Genomic DNA, 22,066 nt, shown 5'->3' with positions numbered 1-22,066 from the left:
ATGAACAATTTTTTTCTTTCCTCTGAAGGGTTAAGCGCATGAAGGCAACAAGGTTAATGTCTTCAAATGCTTCTAAAAGTATTTCACACTTTTGACTTTTTATGCTCCACATTTTACTAGTTTGGTGCTAGATGAAAGTTAAACAAACCTTAACTTTGGAATTTTGTGTTTGAGAAGATGCGCGATGCGGCTGATGCCAAACGAAGTGCTTTCTCTCCTTTATTGATCAGTGCAAGTGACTAACCGGAAAGTATTAATCACTTGAGAAACCCAAAGTGCTTTGATGCCCTGTAACCTCCATAAACATAAAGTACTTGGAAAATATGACAGGAGGAGAGAAAAACATATTTACTCATAATAAACTCCTGCTTTTTCCTTCCCAGTATCCGCCATTTTTTTCATCTTGTACCATTGCTTTTCTGTTCTTTATGCGTGAAGGTTTAGTATTAATGGTTGTTTAGTAGCAGTTAATATTTTGTAGAGGTGAGAAAGAAATTAGATGTGTGGATTATGATAGTTGGGGCTTTTGGGGGGCAAAAAAGTAATCAAAAAAAAATAATTGGGAGTAACCTGATTGCCACTATGGAATCAAGAAGGATTTTGTTTCCCCTGTTGTGGCATAATTAGTAATTGACCCAAGTAGGTTTTTTTTTTTTGCCTTCTTGGTATGTGTGAAATGTTAAACTTGACTAAAAAATTATGTTTTCGACTTACTATACTATACTATACTTGTACTACAGCATCTATCTGCCATGAAGTGTCGGGTGTGGTAAAGGTATTGACTACAGTTCCTTATGCAGTTTAATTGACTGTATAGCACACATTTGCTGTGTTTTTCTTTAAAAAAGAAAAACAGGTCCGTTAATAAGCTTTCCATTTATATTTTGATTCTGCCTAAAGAAGGTACTAATAAAACTTTAAAAAGGTCAAAAAAATTAAAAATTCATTGCACTATAATCATCTCATCTTAAAAGAAAAACAGGTCCGTTAATAAGCTTTCCATTGTGTGTTTAGTAAATGTGGCATTATCTTAGTGACAGTATCTGTTATTCTTCTCCAATCCATACCGTTTGTGCCAGTGTTCAATACCATACTTTCCTTTCATTGTACATGCAGATCTATAATTGCACTGTATTCAGATCAACAAATTGGATGGTGGATCCCTCCGGATGCAGTTTGCATGATCCTCCTTGCAATAATTGCCTTTTGCACGTGCTTTCAGTATCTTGGTGTGTGCAAAATAAGTAATACATTTGTTTCCTAACTGTGCATTGTATTTACCATGTATATACTTGGCATAATGAAAGCATCTATGATGTGATGATAGTTGTTTGCCTGTTGTAATTAAGAATTGGCATCTCTCAAGCTGGTCCATTCGTATGATTCCTAGTGCTGAATTAAGTATGTTTAATGTTTACTACACTGGATTTATAAATATTGTTTGTGTGTATAGATATATATATATATATATATATATATATTTAAATATAAATTAAATATAGTTTTAAAATGCTATTCTTGCCCTTTCCTCATATATTCCAAATTCTTGCATTAAGGAAATGGTTGTTATGGCCGACATACTACTTGACTAGAGTGGAGGAGCCGGCTGGGGCCAAGCTGGTTCGACCTCATTTTGTTTTTAGAAACACTGGTCATCACTAGTGTCTTCATGAAAGACTTTCCTTACATGCGATTCCAGCTTTGCTCACTCGAGGCTAAACAGGCAAGGGCGACATAACATATTATGTCGCCCCAGCTCAACTTGTGACACACGACTGGTCTGCTTGTCAACTTCTGGTCATTTATTACCTATCGAGGACAGCATTAACCAAACAGTGTATCTGCCAGATTATAATTACTATGTAGTAACATAAGCCTTCACCAATTCCTTACTGACCTTCATGAGCAGGAGAAAAAAGCAGAAAGTTCCACGAAATAAGTGTAATTTCGATTATTCATGCATTGCCTTCTGGCTGTGCTTCAGTGCTACACCGGAGGATCTGTCCAGGGGCTAAAAATGTTTAAAAATAATGTATTATGTGAAGGAGAATTTTGGTCTTCCAAAACGACTGAACTCCACCAATGTAAAATCTCTCTTGTTGCGCAGGAAGCCAGTGAGTGAAGAAGTCACGGTAGATGGGGATAGTGGTGCTCGATGGCAAGGTATGAGCCACAACCCAGTGCCAAGCTCCAACGAGCTACCAGCTACTGTCAAGTCCCTAATAAAATCATTTGATGTGGGTCAAGGTAAGATGTTATACGGATTTATCAGACTTATAATCATTTTAATGACATCCACATTTAGTCGTATCTATCTAACATCCTCTACCAAACATGTGTCTGCTATAATGCGATGGTATAGATGAAATATACAGTGCACTGGCCTCTTCCATATTTACACTGCCTAATGTGTGCATTAATAAGTGTACACAAACACACAGATACACACATATGTATATGCGGACTGTGCTTACTATAATTTGCTTACATGTTCCCAAGACGATTATCTTGGTCTCGTTGCAGGTGGCGTTAGTCAGAATATGCCGGTACATTCAGTTCCTCGAAGTCTATTGAGTGGTATTCCGGTTAGAACTGCCCCAGCAGCAGCCGTATCACCAATCCAGGTACAACATGCGTTATTGAATGAACTAAAAGGACAAAAATGAAGACGAACATCCATATTCCACAAACAATTTATTTACAGAATTCTAAAAGAGATCATGTAGAAGAGCCATAATAAATAGTCAACTTTCAGACCCACAGAATCTCATATTTCTTGTAGAGCAAATTGTGAATTGCTTTGTGCGTTCCAGTAGCATCTAATATAATTAGATCGCCTCCCTTTCTGTTTCTGGTATTTTGTTCTATGGAACTTCACATTTGCTCATATAAGATCAGTACAGAATTACCCACAGATACATAATTTTAGTTACCAGTATGTGATATTCTCAAACCCACGTACTCGAACTCGTGTTGTATCTGCGCAGAGGATGCTTGTCTGCGTGTATTGTTTATTAGCCTTTAACCTTTTCATTTGCTCTCTTAACTCAAAATGAGCGGGGACTGTTTACAGCTGTGTAAGGAAAGTTCTGTTTATAAAGTTTTATGTCATGAAGGTTTCAACTGAAAATAAGTGATTTTTTTGGATCCTCAGAAACATTACATGGAGAACAAGGACGTCCAGAACTCCACAATTGAAAGGGAAAGATTTCGTTTGTGGCAGTGAATGGCCAGTAGATCACAACTGTGTTTTCCATTGTATGCAGGTTATAGAACATTTGAGTTGTATACTCAACCTTACCAAGCCCACATTTCGGGGTGACGTGCTGGATAGTATGCTCTGAGTGTTCACTCACTCATTGTTCAGATTCCTCAGTTAACTTTAGGATATTCTTTATCCGATCTGGATGCTAATAAATAAACCCATATGGGACGATGTGATGGAACATTTACTAAACTCGTGTTACTTTCATGTAGTATCAGATATTGCAAAGTGATGGCCGGGACATGCTTCAGGTTCTAATATACACCCCTGAAATGTTTAAATTAACCCAGTTAATGCAAACATGGAGTAGAGAAAGATTGAAGGAGCTGTGGCTCTTGTTCATGCTGAGGGTGATGTGAATCGTCCAGCGCTATAATGACAATTGACCCAGGGCAGGCAAAGAATGATAGGAGTTGTATACTTGGTTTCCCCGTCAGTTTCTAAAAGCTCTGTGCTTAGTGTCTGTTGCTTGCCGTAGTTGTACAAATCTTCCCGCGGGTATGCGGTAATTCTAAAGCCTTGTGTAGCCCAAGATTAGGCTGTTGATATACACGTTTGCTTTGCCAAGGCTGAGAGGAAGCTAAGCTGACAATATTCACAGCTATTAAAGAATAGCTCTCCTGATCTCATTAATCAGAGACATAAAAAATGGGATTTTGGCACCAAAAGCTATTGAGTGTGCTTCGTGTTGGGAATTAACCGAGGTGATGTAATGTTTTTGAAGGCCTTTGTGACAAGTTCTGCTTTGTGGTAGAAGAACGGAAAGAGAATGTAAACCTCGTGGGTATGCAGAAGTATTTGCATATTTTAAGAGTCCATTTGGTTGGAAGCCAAGTAAGTAGAGTAGTAAGTATAATAGATAATGAGATGAGGAGATCCAGTTGTGTGGTGTGAACAATCATTTCGCTTTTTACCCACTTTTAGCTGTAGGGAGTTTGCGGTGAGATGAAAATGTTCCTTTCAAAAGTCTAACATATACATTATAAAGGGGCAGCCTGTTCACTTCCGTTATTGGATTTTAAATCCGATTCCTCAATAATACAGAAACATTGTGGTTAAAGGGATAGGCTAGTAACATGGCATCATTTAAACTCATGAGCTATGAATGTATAAATGGATTTGTGAGGTTTTACAGCAGAAAGGGTGAAATCTTGATGTGTCAATGAAAATGCACACGGTCGTGCCATAAAATCAGGTGCATCCAATGTATACGTATTTGTTGTGATTTTGTGCCAAAAAGTAATAAGATTACCCGCATCTAAAGTAGCAATATTGCAATCACAACAGACAAATGTGCTAATCATGTTTATACCTGCTGTTAGTATGATTTGAATTGCTAATTTCATCTGCATTTTATCCATAATTCCAGATGTGTTTTCTGGCATCTATTGGATAAAACTCTTATTGCATCGTATTCTCATGTTTACTGAAATTGCGTACTTTCTTTACAGCGGCTTTCAGTATCCAGCCATGCAAAAGTGTTGGGAAAAGACAGAGAGATACAGTTAGACTTTCCAGGTAATCTATCGCTCTCAGATCATGTTTAGTATTCAGACTGTGGAAATCACGGCATCTCCGCTGAATCTGGTCCAAATGCTGCCTTTTTTCTGACTTGTTAAGAAGTGCGTGCCTGGGACCCTGTCCAGATTCTATTTTTAAAACTGGCTCAAACATAGCAGAAAGGGTTTTGTTTAGTCCGGATGCAGCTATTTTCAGACAGCATTCATGGATCTGAATAGGAATTATTCTCTGATGACAGTTTTGGTTTATGACCATGTCCATGTATGTATTTCCAACAGGCTTCCTCTGGTGTGCAATAACTGTAATTGGAAGTGTATGCTTCATATATTTTGGATACAATATTATATTTCCTGCTATCAAGAGTGTTTCTGGTCTCACGTTCTATTATAGACACCAGTCCGGAGTTAAGACTCCTAGGCACTTGTTGCTGTCCCTTGCAGGGACCTAAAGATTTTTTCAACGCCAGAATATGATGTCATATTCCTGCTGTCGTCTTCACTAAACCTAGGTGATTTTATATGTATGTATATATATATATATATATATATATATATATATATATATATATATATATATATATATATATATATATACATACTTGGTTCCACTTCTCCTCTTAGATCAGAGGTACATGAGCTGGCAGACCTGTGGCCCAACATTTTGTACATATTAGCCACTGGACTACAGGGTCCATAGGCATATAATCAATGAGCCATATAGGTAATCTATTACAGCCAGACACTGTTAACTAATTTATAATTTGAGGAATCATAGTATATGTGATATGCTGGCTTCTTTATTAGTCCTGTAGATTTTTGTACCTAAATGTTACTTTAAGTGATACATAGCAGAGATTTTTCAATTTCTGCCATCTCTCACGCGTGTTTAAGATTCAGATAATTTAATGTCCGTTGCGGACTTCCAACTGGACAACAGAAAGCTGTTAAAATAATGGCAATCACGAGAGACCTAATAATGTTTAGCTCAGAATACAAGGGGAGCTTTGTGCTCGGCACATTAAAACAACAGTGATGTAATGTCCCTGACAGAGGCTGAAATGTTCACACAGGACTGAAGGATGGGAAAACTGTTCTGGAGCTTCCATGAAGTGGCTCGGTCACAGCTGTACAATGTGAACTATTCCGTTCTCCGAGCACATATCTCTTCCCTATCTTAAATTCCATCAGTGGCGGTTCCTGTTATGGGAAGAGTCTATTTGGCGAAACGATACACAATGAACCCAAAGTCCACTGCTTTTTTTTTTTAGGTTTCTTGTATGACACCTTATGTATGTGAAGTAGCTTGGTCCTCTTCCTCCACCGTTTCATTTTTTCCCAATGGACCATGAGATTATAATATACCGTAATTGTACCATGTTAGCAGTGGAAAGAAAAAGCAAATCTGTAATGGTGATACGTTCATTAACTACTGAATTAGAAAAGATTGTTAGCTTTTCATATTATCGAGATCTTTTCGAAGTATATAATATGCCTGAAGAGGAGACCTAGGCAGCCTCCAAAGCTTAGGTCTTTACTTCTAATTTTCTACTTTTTATGTGTAATCATATGAACCTACATCATGTTCATATAGCCACGTTTTACTAGTATTCTTTAATTTGATTCTTTTAAAGCTATAAACTCCAGCTAATATTTTAATTTTCTGTTGCTTTCTTTTTTTTTAGAGCAGTTCTAGTTTATACATAAAACAGTGCATATTTATCATACGTATGTCCTCAAGCTCTCTTATCTTAGCCCAATCCACTAGGCAAACAACCTGACTCTTTATCATATGGCCTTGTGGTATACAATAGAATATCTCAGTCTTAGTCACCAAGGCTGCCACTGGCTAATGAATGAAGTGAAAGCGTTTCACTGGAGATACAGAGCTTCACTAGCATTGCCATAAAGAATTGGCTAACTATGGTGTTTGAGCAGGAATGTCACCAAAAATAGAATATGACTGACAACAATGGCTGCCTTCATGTTTTCCCAATCAATAATAATGCTAATATTAAAAAGTCAGTTTTTCTTACATCTGCAGACAAATTAAAACCTCAAAGAGAAGACTTCACTCCAGATCGATTTCCTCGCAAGAGCCCCTCATTGGAGTCCCTTAATACCCACACCTCTCTTGGTTTTGGATCAAGAACTTCTTCCCTTTCCCTGGACACGAGGACCCCTCAAACAAAAATCAGGTAAGAGCGGCAGAAGCGCTCATTGAACGAATAGTATGTGTGTTACAGCCGCTAATAATGGTTAAGGACCAACTCTATAATTTATAAAAAGGCAGAATATGGATGTTTAGTAAAGAAGAGTCACCATCAAAACTTTTAATAAAACTACTGGCAAGTGCTGTCTTTTATTCAGTTAAAGTTATGGAGATATTGTCAGTGTTTCCCCGTGTCTTTTCTAATGTGTCTGTGCGTCAGTGCACACGCGCCTCACGTCATTCCTCAGTAACTATATAACTCACCCATAGCGAGCCAGTGAGCTTTGCGTGTACTTTATTGTCATTTGATTTATCTGGTACTTAGACCTGTTTGTCATTTCCATGCTGCTTTTGCTCAGCCCGTCCCTACCGTCTAGACTGTTCATTGACGTTGAGTTAAGCTTGCCGTTGGGTTTTCATTTTCAGAAATTATCAGCTACATGCTGCCGGTGATGGTAGCCAGAGGCTCAACCAAAGGGGAAAGTGGATGTCCTAGACCTTCCCTAATCTAAGTGTGAAATCAAAGTTCCAATCCTTGGCATAGTAATCCTGTAAAATATTTAATTTAAAATTTCCCCCCATGGAAGCTGAGACATGTTTCATAGTGTGACACTAATTAACCAATAACTAAACTATTAGGGAGTGGTAATTTAATAGGGAGAAATAATCATACAGTAACGATTACTGTTCCTCTGACGTACACACACAGTGTATCTTCTAACACATATACATATATATATGTATATACACACACACACACATATACACAACATGAGGCACACAAGGGTTTAGCACTCTTTCCAAAAAGTCCCTTCCTCAAGCAAGAAATTAGGGAATGTTTTATTTGGGGGAGTAGCTTGTAAATCTTTAATCATGGGAGTTTAAAATATTTTTAGTAGGATATACTTATTTCTTATTGCATAATTTTCTCCCCCTGTGAGTACCGTTAATTACTTATATATTAGCTGACTGATTTATTTATGGGGGGCATTGCTATGCATGCAGTCTTCCTTTGGGGATATTGGCATTCTATTAATGACTTCTTGTTTGTAGTGTTTCCAAGACATGACCATGAGCTTCATCACTCAATGTTTTATACTCAGACTAAGCTGTTTTCTCTTCCATTTGACCGCATCCTTTCTGATATCCTGCCCGTTCCAAAAGACAATCATTCCATTTATCTGGACATGGTCCTCAAACACACTGGAGATTTAAAAGAATTTCAGAATGCCAACAAAATACTTCCTTCTATTCTACTTGAAGCCCAGGTGCTGCTGGTTAAGGTCTTGGAAGGAGGGCTTATTTGTGTTTCAGCATAAACCCCCTGACCTCATCTAATAAATACTAGCGTTTGTCTTTGTGGACATTTCCTCCCAGGAGAGCAGTAAAAAAAAAAAATCATCTTTTATCGTGACGAGGTGCGCCTCGGGCATTCACTTCCCACAGCATGGTGACATAAAGAAAACTTCACACTGAGCACGTTCTACATATGATCATGGGTATGTCTCTTTTACAGAGATCGTCTGTCCATTGTACACTGCCGAATATCACAGAGCCATAAGAATCAATAAAAAAAATCATGTTTATGTCACTAATTGCATGTGTTTAGGGCCCAATACCCAATATTAAGGTTAGGAGTAACAAGAACAAACTCTGCTAGCCATTATGTGTGCCGGATTATCATGACCCGCTTTGTGAACATCTCCAAAACCTCGGGTTTATTCACTTAAGCATAAATGATAGGAAACCTAGATTTTTATAGACTCTCCTGCATCAACAGCGGAGCCGGCCCCAAATAATGCATAGTAACTCTGTGGACGAAGCCAATGGTTGGCCCGTCTTTAAAAACTACAACCCTACTGCAGACTCACCTGCCAACTCCTGTTGTAATGCATGAATTATTTGTTACTAGTCATAATAGTGTGTTACAGCAGCTTAATAAGGATTTTCCATTCCTTAATTGAACTTTTTGTGTTACTGAATGGTAAATCTGAAGGGCTCTTACACACATATGAACGCACATTGTGGCAGGAAGTCTTTTTTGACCCCACTGCATGAGTAGCAAATTATTATCTATGGCAGGGGTGTCCATGTTTTTGTGTGAGGGCAGCATTCATTTTTCATTGAGAGGGCCCGACCTGCCCAAAATGTTGGGATTATAGGGATATCATTGTTTTCCTAATGGGATTCCATATTCAGCTAAACACATCCCTCTTATGAAGTGGTGAGGCTGGTCTATTACTTTATTTTCTATGTATTGGCCATTTTTTTCTATTCAGGTTGCTTTCAATAATACGAGTAATAATAAAATTAATAATAACATGTACATGCTCTGCCAACTCTGTGGAATGGGGATGATGTTGGGCTGCAATGTCTTTAGGTCTTTAAAAGCCCCAGAGGACCATATTTAATGAAGCTCTTTTCTCAGATTTATGTGACCATCCTAAAGGATATAATGTTGTTTTTTTAAATGTAATGTATACATCTGCATCATCAGGTACAGTGATGTTTATAGACTATTATCGTTAAAGATGCATATGGATATTTTATGGGCTGTCATTTTCTATGTGGAATATTGCCAGCTATGTCCTCTTGTGTGCTTCTGTTTCCTGCAGCATGGCGAGCTATATGTTATATTTCCCTTGTGTGTCAAAACAATCCGTAACCTCTTTAATAAGTCAAGTAGCAGGTCTGTTCTTTTATTCATTGGTAACTGCTCTTTTGTCACGTGACAATGAAGCATCCCCTAAAAAAGTATAAACAATGTTTTAAGAAGAATTATTTCTAGGAAGGCTTTAGGCATTCAGCAGTACTAGGAATGATGATCCTAATGCTTTATGTAGCCATAAAAGTATTACATTCCAAGGAGAAAGAAGGGAGCTAAAGTTCTTTCAAGCATCTTTCAAGCCCTTACCCCCCTAAACGTAATGTTCATCCTACTCATATGAAATAATCTAATAAACTAATAATAAATATATATATATAAAACAGCAATTGCTTTCATTTTCTTTTCATCTTAGATTTTTTCCGTATTGTTCATGTGGACCGATCATTCTGTGCCTGCTTACGCATCTCTTCCTAAACCCGTAACTTTTCTATAAAGTACATGTAGCATTTAGCACGTATTTTAATAGTGATAGTATATAATTTTTTCTCCTTTGTCTAGCTTTTCCATTCCACGTTGGTAACATATATTTCAGATGAACTAATGCCTTGTGAAAAGATAATTTTAACGACGTCCACTTCTAATTAGATCAGTCAGTGTCTCATTCAGGGTAATATCTAATCAAACCTTTATTAACGCCAGGCCAGGACGAAGGCTACTGTATTTCTGTGTGCTGACAAAATGAAAATTATTTACATTCATTAGGACATTAGATGAGTTTGTGCTGCGCGATTAACACCTCCGGGTGAAGGAAGATGTTACCCTTCGAGTATGTAATACTTCATTCTGATCATTCATAGCGACTGGCAGCTAAAACATGATTACCAGCATTTAATTTTGTAAACCGTGTAGGACAACAGCGCAATACATTAAAAAAAACTATGTTTTTTCCCCCCGTCAAAGTCGTGGAAAGGTGACAAAGGCCCAGTTTCAATAGCTATTTCTGTTATCTCACATTATGCCAGCAAGAAATTATTGTCAAGTGATTGTGATTCTGCCATACATAGATGCAGAAACAAAGCTATTCTGTACATATTTTGGATCTATGCGTTTGCATGATGTTTAGTATTTGTATGCCAATTTTTATTACAAAGTCTGAGAATAATAAATTGTAGTAAAAAAGTGTATATTTGTCAGACTGAATTAGCACTGCTTAGTGGAGTGTATGATAACATACATCTGTCTTGCAGATCTATCTATCTATCTATCATTTATTTTTATTTGTTCTTTCCTCCTTTCTTTCCTTTCTTCCTTTCATTCCTTTCTTCCCTTCATTTCTGTCCTTTCCTTCCCTTCCTTTCTTCCCTTCCTTTCTCCCCTTCCTTTCTTTTCTTTCATTTTTCCTTTCCCAGTAGGATCTCTTTTTACAAAAGAGAGAAACTCTATATTTTGGTAGTGCTCCCTGATGAAAACAGTGAATGTTTTTGCTATTAAAATTGTGCATGTTTTACTTCCTTTCTGTCTTGCTGTAGTGTGGAAAGAAAAGATCCATTAGCAGCCTTAGCCCGAGAGTATGGTGGCTCCAAAAGGAATGCATTGCTGAAATGGTGCCAGAAGAAGACTGAGGGGTACTCTGTGAGTATACACCCCTGACATTGCACTTGGGGATGGGGTATCAAAGGACTAATGTAACAATGTCATCAAAATAAACTGAATTGAACGTTTGTGCTTCGATAGAGGCAAAAGAGTTAAAGCACCAGAAGCTAGCATCCTGCTTTTTGTCATCAGACCTCTTTCACGTTCCACATAAAACCGATTTACATTTGTTTTATTAAACATGCATAAAATGGGTTTAGGTTATTCGACGGTGCGTTAGGAAATTAATGTTACCCCAGAAAGCAGAACAGTTTAGTCTGAGCATAGAGCCCCCACACCGTGACATCGGGCAGGCACTGTGTCGTATTCACACTCAAGCACTCTTTTTCTGCATGTTTTGCATGCATAGTGGATAACAGGCTGTCGGCCACCCAAGATCTTCTCAGCGAATGCTTTCTAGTTGTATAATAGAGGGCTACAGGGTTTGGAATTGAGGAACATAAATATAATCATTGTGTTAAATACAACTGTTGCATTTTTCTATAATTTTTGTTTTGCTGTAGAATCCATTTATTTGTATTATTTCTATGATTTGTTATCTTTCAAAATCCTTTGAAACGTGTGTTGTGCATAAGAATGAGAAATCATGAAATAATTTATGTAGCCCGATTCTGTGTCACGTTATGCGGCCCCTAGAAGCCCCTAGAAGCCAGAGACAATAATCCACAAAACAGCATCTTATGTGTCTCATGGAAGCACACATCAGTCCCAGATTTAACATCAGAAAGACCTATTTTTACATACAGTCTCCAGTTTATGGGTTATGATCCTGGAGACAGTTTAGATTCTAAACAGTGAGCTACCTACAAGTTTTCCTTTCAAGATGAACAGTGTTGACCCCCCATAACGCAAAGTTAAATTGGTGAGAAGTCTATAGTGTTATACTTTTACTATACATTATGTCATCCCACCACCCAGCAGGGCCAACAAAATATAAGCCATTTCTGTATAAAGCCGGTGAACTGGTTTGTGTGCCCAGCAGGTAAAACCAAAGCCTTAGTCTACAGGATGCAGTTCCTGGTCAACATGATGACTTGGCTCAGTCTGGCATGCTGGTACTCCAAGGGTTGTTACATATCTTATTTAACGAATTGTTATGTTATATACCGGTATTGTAACCTTGCAAGCAGGTAAATTGTTGTGGCTATATAAATAAAAGATAATAATACTTGTTATGTCCTGTCTACCCATTGTACGCTGCTGCGGAATGTGATAGCCCTATATAAAACAATAAATAATAAGTAAGATGGCCGACCCCGTCACCGTTATTTCTTAAGTATTTCTTAAATCTTTAATAGTTCTGGAGATCTGATCCTGATAGAAATATTATGAAGTTATCCCAGCATTACAGCACATCAATAATCCTATATAAAGAGTTAAGCTTTTGTAAAGACCAGATAAATTGAAAAAAAAAAGATAAATGTATTAAAAAAAAATAATCTAAAATACCTATTCTAAAATGTGTGTTATAAATTCAAGAATCTTAGTGGTGAATCAAATGAACAGTAACATTTTCAAGTAAACTAGCGTTGAACATGGATCTAAATGCAGGTATATTTGTGTCATATTTACTCTGCTTACTCAAGTAAAAGATATGAAAAATAATATCATCAGGGCTCACATTGTATTCATTTGCACTGCTTATGATAACTGAAATGATTAGGCAGTATTGATTAAAGAAAGCAATACTGTGGCCATTATTACTGTATATAATTGAACCTGTTCTGGATATTTATAGTTTCTATTAAATCTAATATCTGTATTGATCTAAAATTATTTTACTATGATGAAAGCTGGCATTAAATGGGATAATTAAAAGCACTGTGTTTGTGTTCCCTTAACTCCATTATAGAATCAATAATTACTTGTATGATTATACAATCACTAGTCTAAATATGGACAGAATGTGCATTTTCTTACTATTAAGCCAAAGGACCTTTTGGTACGTGCTTAGAGAAGGAAACACTTTTCTTATTTCTGATATGCTGTTAAAAAAACCCCCAAAGATTACTTTTTTATATATATATCCTGATATCAACAGCGCTTTTTTTTTTATACATTCATCATGACAAATATTATGTTTGTCTTGTAGGGCCCTTCTCACGATTTGTTCCTTTAAAGATAAAAAATCATGACAATTTGTTATTTTATTTTATATTATATCTCGACAAATCATACATTATATAGTGATCCATTCAGGGTCGGTTCCGGACCAAATAGTGGTTTTGGCAAGAAGCCCCTTCATCTCCCCACCTGAAAGTCACCCCATGTTTTTTTATACTTTTAGAATTATGTTATTATGCCATATGCATAGATAGATCTCTTCTGCACATCGAGGCAGTTTCTGGCATGACTGTCGCCACCCGTTCCTGTTCTAACCCAGACAGCTGCCTGACTACCTGGCAGAACCGACCCTGAATCCATTTAAACCATTTAGATTGTACAAGAGGTTTTGAAGGATTAAAGAGTTTCCTTAGCAGCTGTTCCACTTTGTAGATTCCTTTTATCCATCAGCTCGATGATCTGTTTTGCACTAAAATATCTCATCTCATAAAGGGCACTGATAACATTTAGATTAGATTTTCCCGTGGTATGTTTTTAATACATAAGTGTATATATATATATATATATATATATATATATACATAGCTAGTAGCTTCTGGATTTACTACTTTTATAACTGAGGATGATAACGAGATTGCAGTATAACAAACAAATAGAAACAAAGTAGCCCTCTTTTACTTTATACACCTTGCCAGCTCTCCCTCTTCTAGAATATTAACACACTGGAGTTTATTCACTAAAGGGAGAGCTGTCAAGAGAGTGGTGGTTTTAATTCTCCCACCTCGCTATTTATTTTACAGGGTCAACACTGGTTAGTTTCTCCAGCAAGGTGGGACTGAGCTGGCCCTGTATAGTGCATAATTTAATGAGCTGAAGCACAAATCTTCGGGTTGGCAAAAGTCTTACTACTATTCGATAATGAGTGAAAAACATATATTTTGTCCAAATTCTTTTGTCTTTCTTGTAAAATACAATTTGAATTGTTCCATAGAAAATCGTAATGTGTTTCAGTAAGTGCCGCGTTGAAGCATCACCCTGAGGAAGGCTTCAAATAATTCTAGTGAATAATTAGGGTTTACATTTTGTTTTTTCTTTTATTGCCATCTGTTGTAGAACTCATAGGAGAAATAAAGATCCCTTTTAAATCAAGTTTGTCTTAATGAAGATTAATGTTTAAACTGCCGGTCCCTTCGATTCATTATCCCATGATTTGTATAAGTCATGCTTAATTTTGTGCATACTCTGTTTAACTGGGAAGACCCTTTGGCAAAATTATTATACCATGGGAATAAGTATTCTTAAGTATATTATTATTCCTCCCATGATATGTCTCGCCTATTGTACTGATTTTATATTTTAATTATTTTTCTGTGCTGTACCAATAAATCTTCCCAGTCTGCAGACTATTGGTATTGTAGGCAATTAGCGAACAATCTTCCCCAATTGCTAAAAGTAAATGCCAGCCATTATATGCACCAAGGTACTTACCTCTATCCATGGGGCGTAACTAGAAATCCCCCCCAGCCCCCCCAACTTCAACAGCTAGTCTGTCATTGCTCCCCCTTCCAACATACAAAATATGTAAACACACAAATTACACACACTTACTCATACTCGCTAACACACACACTCCATCTTACACATCCATGCTCACACAAACACACACACAAAAGTACATTTCTATGCTCACACACACACACAAAAGTACACGTCCATGCTCATATTTTCAAGCCATTTTCGTCCTCACAACTGCCGCTCACTGGATATTTTCTCTTTTCCTCGCGTAACTATTACATTTCCTGCAGCTTTCCCGCTGGCTTCTCGCGCTCAGTTTGCGAGCAGCATCGGTTTTACCACCACGTGACCCCTGATGCGCTCCAGTCTCCCCATGCTGGTAGTAGAGAAAGGGCCCTTCTGATCTGGATCAGTGCGGTCCAGGTAGGAAGGACCCGCTCTAAACAATTTCGAACCGGTAATTACCTGCCCAATAGTCAGGTTGTTTGATTTTATCACTTTGATGGTTGCCTTCATTTCCGCTTCCTCCTGGATGCGCACCCAGTTGTTTGTTCGTTGGAATTCAATGTTTGGACTGGAAGTGAGTCCTATTTTGTTGTAGCACCCGGTGGAATGCCATGTTATTGGTGTTTGAGACCGCTGGAGCGTAGCCAAGTTTAGTGCGAGTCAAAAAAATTGTGAAGTGGTATATTCACTAAACTGTGAGTTTGCAGATGAGTTGAGCATTTAACTCACTGACTTCACTATGGACTAGTGAACACCGCTCCTCTTCTCCTGCAAGTAGGACCATGTAATTAGTTGGCATTAGAGAAATCTCCTCACATTACCGATGTGTTATTTAGGGATAAGTCCACTTCCAGCAGTACATGCTTGTTGAGCCTGCAAACTCACAGTTTCGTGAATACACTTTTACTTTGAAAATTGAATCAGGACTACCCAAACAGTCATGGGCAACTGGGAGGAATAAATGATTCCTGACCAATGCTTAACTGAACAGAGCTTCATATGTGAGACAGGATGAGCTGCGTGTAGCGACCTAAACGTGTTTAAACATCTAGGGTGCAACCACTGGGCAACCAACAGTAAATGTGTATTCAGTGGGAACATTCCACTGGTGTCTATTGGAATTGCCTGATTTGTGGCACTTTGGCCCTATTTTTCTCTTAAAAAGTAAGGTGGATTATGTCAACTATTTTAATCTAAAGAGAAGACACCATACGATACGCAATTGAAATGACATCTCTCACTTTACCCTCATTCCAATTCCGTCATGCACATAAACAGCTTTTGCTAGGGACCCCGTTGATTATACAAAGCAGTGTAAATAATGAACACAATTCACATTGATGGGCATGGCAATCTAGGCAACTATTCATCAACTGATATGCAGAAAGCATAGCCACGCTTCCATGGAGAAGCAAACTTTTTCAGTTCATTTGTTCCCACCAGACAATATTTATGTTTGTTATATCCATGTATCTTATAGACATGTCCTGCTCTCAAGGGAAACCAAAAGTCCTTATGTTTAAAGTTAAAGTAGAGAACCCTTAAAATGTACAGTCCGTGTTCTTTTAGAGAATGCAAATACATTGTTGGTACATTCAGGTTAATTCTCCGATGTTATAGCTTGCGTTGCCTGCCAATGGCTTGTTATTGGATTCCAATGGTGTTTTGCCAATGGTGTTTAAGAGAGAGGGAGAGATGCAGATGCAAGTTTATCTTTATCCACAGAAGGACGATGCACACTATTACGCATTTGTTTACATTAGGAACTAAGCCATCTGTCAATTGGTCCCAATTATATATTTAACATATAACAGAAGTCGATATGGTTCTCATAATTGAATTTATTTCTAATATTTATTTGCAAAACCAAATAGATTGATGTAGCCATCCGGTCCAGTAGCTACAACTCTCATGTTTCTCAGCTAGACCCGCTAGTTTTGTGTTCGAGTTGTTTGCTAGCCATTATATCATTATTGTTTCATAGCAACAAAAGAAATTATCTTCAGACAATAGGTTGTAGAAAACAATAAAATGCATTGGTGCTTTAAAAAAAACAACCTGTAGGTTATGTAAATCTCTGAAAATAGCTCATTACTTCAACTAAAACGTACAAAAAAACGCTTCTTTTTTCCTTAACTATGTTATGTACGTTTCTTAGAAGCAGGAAATGTTGTCGAACGTATGAAAGAGGATATGCCTGTGTGAGATGAATGGACATAACCCACATCTAGGAGTTGATATGAAGCAAACAGGACATTTGGGATGTTTTTGTTGTAGCAGCTTTGCATCAGAGGGTGCTTGTGAAGAGCAGAAAATAGTTGTCCTTTCTTGACACGCGGTCTTATGTCTTCTCCCAAAGGAAGGCCCAAGAGGTTACCAACGTGTAGAACAGCAGGGAGAGCTTGCGTGTCTATTTAGAATGTGTGGTAGGGAGAAGATGCTGTTTGTGTGACCCACTGAACTTTTAATATAGAGCCATACGGAAGCGTAGAAGAATATGGCATTAAAGAGCTACTAGTTTATTAACAGTTGGTTGCTGTTGATTGGAAAAGTTATGGAAACCATGCTAGAGATTGTTAAATATCTAGAAGTAAATGATTTGCAAGATCAGAAACAGCGTTGGTTTTACTACAGGGAGATCTTGTAACTAGACTTGGGCTCCGGACAACTCTTTGTGTTAGTCCTTGTGGGGAGGGGGAATCTTGTATTCCAGTAGGATGGTTGCCCATTGGTTGATGCCAGAGGAGACCCCTGCTGGCGACCAATAGAGTCGCTCGCACAGCCCTTTTCTGTTTTCCACTTCCGTTAACCCCTGCGATGCTGCATAGATAAGGTAGGCTAGATGGGGAAGGGGCCGGGGAGATTAGTAAACGAAGACGAACACAAAGATACTTCGTGTTGTGTGTCTTAGGTATTCCAGCTGAACAACGAAAATGCACCCTTCGTGTTGGTTTTCGTTTTCGCCCAAATTTGAACATACTATTTGTTACACTAACCTTATTTTTGGTTTTTAACTAGGTCACTAATAGACCAACCAGGGAGGAGCAGTAGGTTTGATTTCAGTAAGGCATTTGACACTGTCTGTCAAGACCCATAAATAAATGGCAGTGTTTGGTTTTGGATGTTAAAATACTAGAATGGATAAGGCAATGGTAGAGTGACAGGAGACAGAAGGTTGTAGTTATTGGTGTACATCAGCGAATAGTTTTGGGACTCATACTTTTTTGTTTTTGCAAATGATCTTAATTTCTTTTTGCTGATAATACAAAGGTCTGCAACAGGGCGGATATTTCTAGTAGAACAAGCCAAATGGCGAGTGATTTCAGTAAATTAGGTCGGGAATGTGGCAGCTGCAGTTTGATGTTGATAAATGTAAAATTATGCACTTGGCAGGTAAAACTCCAAAGGCAGAATATAGCGTTGGGGCGCTGTTCTGTCAATGAGAACAGAAGAAAGGGAGTTAATGTAAGGAAGTTTTAATTTACCAAGTATTTAAACATGGATAAGATAGGCATAAAGCTATCAATTAAAGACAAGTAATTACAGTCTGAGTCTTGACATCAGGAAAAATGGGCAGATTTCAGGAAGCACTTCAGGAAGCCTAGTTAACGGAACTAACAACGGGGAAAAACGGCCGAAGAAAGAAAACAGAAAAAAAAAAGAAGAGGCAAGAGAAGAAGCAGAGCTGCGGAAGTAAAAATTACTTGATTCCTCGGTTCAGGTCTGTGTTTTTACAGAGGTCAGCCGTGCCGGATATTCTTGGGGGCATCTGGGAGGTGGTAGAAACGATTATATTTCCGTGAGACCCAGAGAGTATAGCAAACAACAAAAATGGTCTAATCAGCTCGACCACTACCTTGGTTGGGTATTGCAACTTTAGCACAAATCCTAAATATCCCCCTTGATGCAGAATCCACTTTTAGACGGATCGTCATAAACCTCTTTCCTTGCCTTAGATTTTGTTATATCGCTAAAAGTTTTTTTCCCAATATACCGTATTTGCTCTGAAAAATACCCCTCGTCTTATAATTGGGGTCGTCTTATAATCAGACCTCAACTAGGTCTGACTATGAGACTAAGATCCAGATCCCCCGCAGCGATGCAGGCGACCTGGATCCTCCTGTCTCCCCCCCACCCCCAACTTACCGGTACTTCTGAGTCCCCGGTGCTTAGTCCGGGCAGCGTGTAGCGCTCTACACGATTCGCGTACACAACTTCCGCTGCAGCTGGGGTTGTCTGCGTCCATCGCGCAGACCTTCCCCGGCTGTCAGAGTTCCGTGATCCATGACAGCCGGGGAAGGTCTGCGCGATGGACGCAGACAACCCCCGCTGCTAGCCGCACCTCCTTCTGGCTGCAGCGGAAGTTGTGTACGCGAATCGCGTAGAACTCTACATGCTGCCCGGGCTACGCACCGGGGACTCAGAAGCTCCAGTAAGTTTGGAGGCGGGAGGGGGAGGGAGTGTTAAATGGGAGGCATAAGGCATTTCTGGAGGCAGAGTGCTCTGTGAAATGCCTTTTAACCCCCTGAATGCCACTCTGCCTCCAGAAATGCCTTTTAACCCTCTACACGCCACTCTGCCTCCTGAAATGCCTTATACCTCCCTATATGCCACTCTGCCCCATAATATGCCTTTTAACCCCCTAAATGCCAGAGTGGCATATAGGGGTATAAGGCAATTCTGGAGGCAGAGTGGCACATAGGGGGTCAAAAAGCATATCATGGGGCACAGTGGCATATAGGGGGTATAAGGAATTTCTGGGGCAGAGTGGCAAGCCAGGGGGCAGATGTGCATAACTAGGGGGAGGGGCAGGTTGAAAAAAAAGGAAATAAAAACAAAATATTTTTCTCAATCATAGCTTTTATTAAAAAAAAATTGTTCACATAGTTTACATGAATTAAAATTTACTGGTAAAACTTTTTTCCTATTGGGTCATCTCATATTCAGGCTTTTTCTTTTTTTTCATAAATTAATATTCAGATTTTGGGGGGGTCGTCTTATAATCAGGGTAATCGAGCACATACGGTATTTAATGAGAGCACTGTGAGAGGCAGCCACAAGAGGGCATGCTAGTGTTATTGTGTAACTAATCGCATGAATGACTGTCTCAGGCTGGGTTCACTGTAAAACTCTAACTGTAAAATTTTACAGCGTGTGTGTAATAGGAGCGTTGATGCCTCTTATAGCGGAGAACTGATTTGGTAGAAAGAACCGTATTTTGCCAAAAAATGTTAATGTCTGGCGTCTCTCCCGAATCCATGCATTAGTCTAAAATGGGACGCAGAGAGTTAAGGTAAAGAGTTCAAAAATGGAAGGAATATAATTTTTAAGAGAACAGATATTGTTTTAGAGAGTAGGAGAAAACGTTTATGAAGGCCAAATAATAGATCAGGTAGACCAAGAAATTGTAAAGATGAGAAAACCAGAGGTGTTTCAGAACATAGTAAGAGGAAAAGGCATTAGGAGAGAAATTGCTGCAAAACTGGCGTGAGCACTTAATAGATAAACAGTGGAATATAATTTCCTGAAAAAATTAAATTTTAATATAATCATGATCCATAAAACAATTTCTTAGCATTGCACATTATTTTAAAAACACCACTCAAAATCTTAGCGGTCTTCCCGTTTGTGTTAGAGTCTAATAAAACATTGTGGATGTATCATCATTATATGAAAATTTTATGTTTTTTTAAATTGTATTCCACTGTTTATGTATTAAGCGCTCGCACCAGTTTTGCATCATTGTAATTTCATTGCTTGTTGAGTATTGGGAACACACTCTCTGGTGCTAATACTTATTTTTCTCTCTATTCTATTGTTTTTTACTGCTGCAGACCGGTGGAGACTTAATCTAAGTACCCAAATTAGGAGCAAGATTGACTGTTAATACAAAAGTGGGCATATGTACCAGGGCAGAACATCTCACTTACACATATTGTCACTAAAAAAAAATACAATTATAGCACTATTCCAGTTTATATCACGATTTATCTAGCTGGAGATTACAGGGTTAATCCTCACATTGACTGAGTGTGTAGGGGTAAATCTCAGGTGCTAGTTGCACTAGTGAAGCTGACACTAATGATACCTGCTGATAATGACTTCTTTAATTATTCATTATTAGACATAAGGAATTTTGGTGATTATATCACTAACATGATTATTTACTTAAAAATACATGTAATTTATAGCCAATTTAACACATGCGCATTGGCCTGCTCTAAATCAGGGCTCACAGTATATTGTGTTCTGTCACTTAATGTATACTTTGCGACAACCTTGATAACCCTGGTTCCATGTCAGCATGTAACCTGGCGACATATTTGCTTAATCAGACATGCCACAGGGGTTTTATTCCTTAATTGTATAATATTTAACATGTGTAGTTTAATCAGATTTTTCAGTTTCACAGAACATAATTATTTTTGCAAAGTAAGTTCCGTAGGGCAGATTGTGGTGTGACCGGTTTCTGTTGAGGACACAGATAATATTCGTGTTGCATATAGTAAGACTGATTGGATATGTCACATTAGTGAAATTGTGTGAATACAGAATAGACTAGAAAAAAAATGAAAAAGCGAAAATTAGGCAGGTAGAATGAACAATTATTGCTTTAATAATCGAATCACACCTTAGCCTGGATCCACTGGGCTGTGATTACTGGGAAGAATCCATGCTCCTGGTCTGGTCTTTTAACACAAAATCGCTAAGCAGGTATTGTATTCAACCTCAAACGTATAAAGCAAATTCCTTTCTCCTCGGGAAGCCCTTTTACAGCCAATTCAGCAATGAAAACATTGTGTACCATTATTTTCATAATTCGCATTAAATTCTTGTCTTGAGCATGTTACAGGCATCAGCAACATTATAGGAATAATACCTTTCAATTTCTCATAAAAGAAGAGCTTTGTATGTGGGGAATGTAACCGCTGTAGGGCATAACAAATGGAAAACCGGTACTCATCACCTTCTGTCTTCTTAATACCACTAACTTTAAAACCATTTAATACCACAAAAAATATCACTGACTCATTCCATTAATCTGACCAAACAGCACAATAGAAATATTGCATATAGAGTATGGTTCTATGGGAATAAGAATTTTACTTCCAAAGCACACCCCTTTACAATAAATTGGGATTCTAATTAGAAACATGGGAATAAAAAGTTACCATTTCTGCACTGTGTGATTTAAAAAATCATAATTGTAATTTGTGATTGTGATG

General features: G+C 38.1%; 1 pseudogene; it reads left to right on the top strand.

Moving 5' to 3' along the window:
* LOC149286074 (cytospin-B-like) overlaps positions 1-22,066 on the top strand; it is a 135,501-nt pseudogene that overhangs the window by 89,347 nt on the left and 24,088 nt on the right.

The sequence above is a fragment of the Sceloporus occidentalis genome, unplaced genomic scaffold, assembly GCF_023333645.1.
Source record: "Sceloporus occidentalis isolate IW3139 unplaced genomic scaffold, rSceOcc1.0.p SCAF_72, whole genome shotgun sequence".
NCBI lineage: Eukaryota > Metazoa > Chordata > Lepidosauria > Squamata > Phrynosomatidae > Sceloporus > Sceloporus occidentalis.
This window is presented reverse-complemented; position numbering and strand designations above follow the sequence as displayed.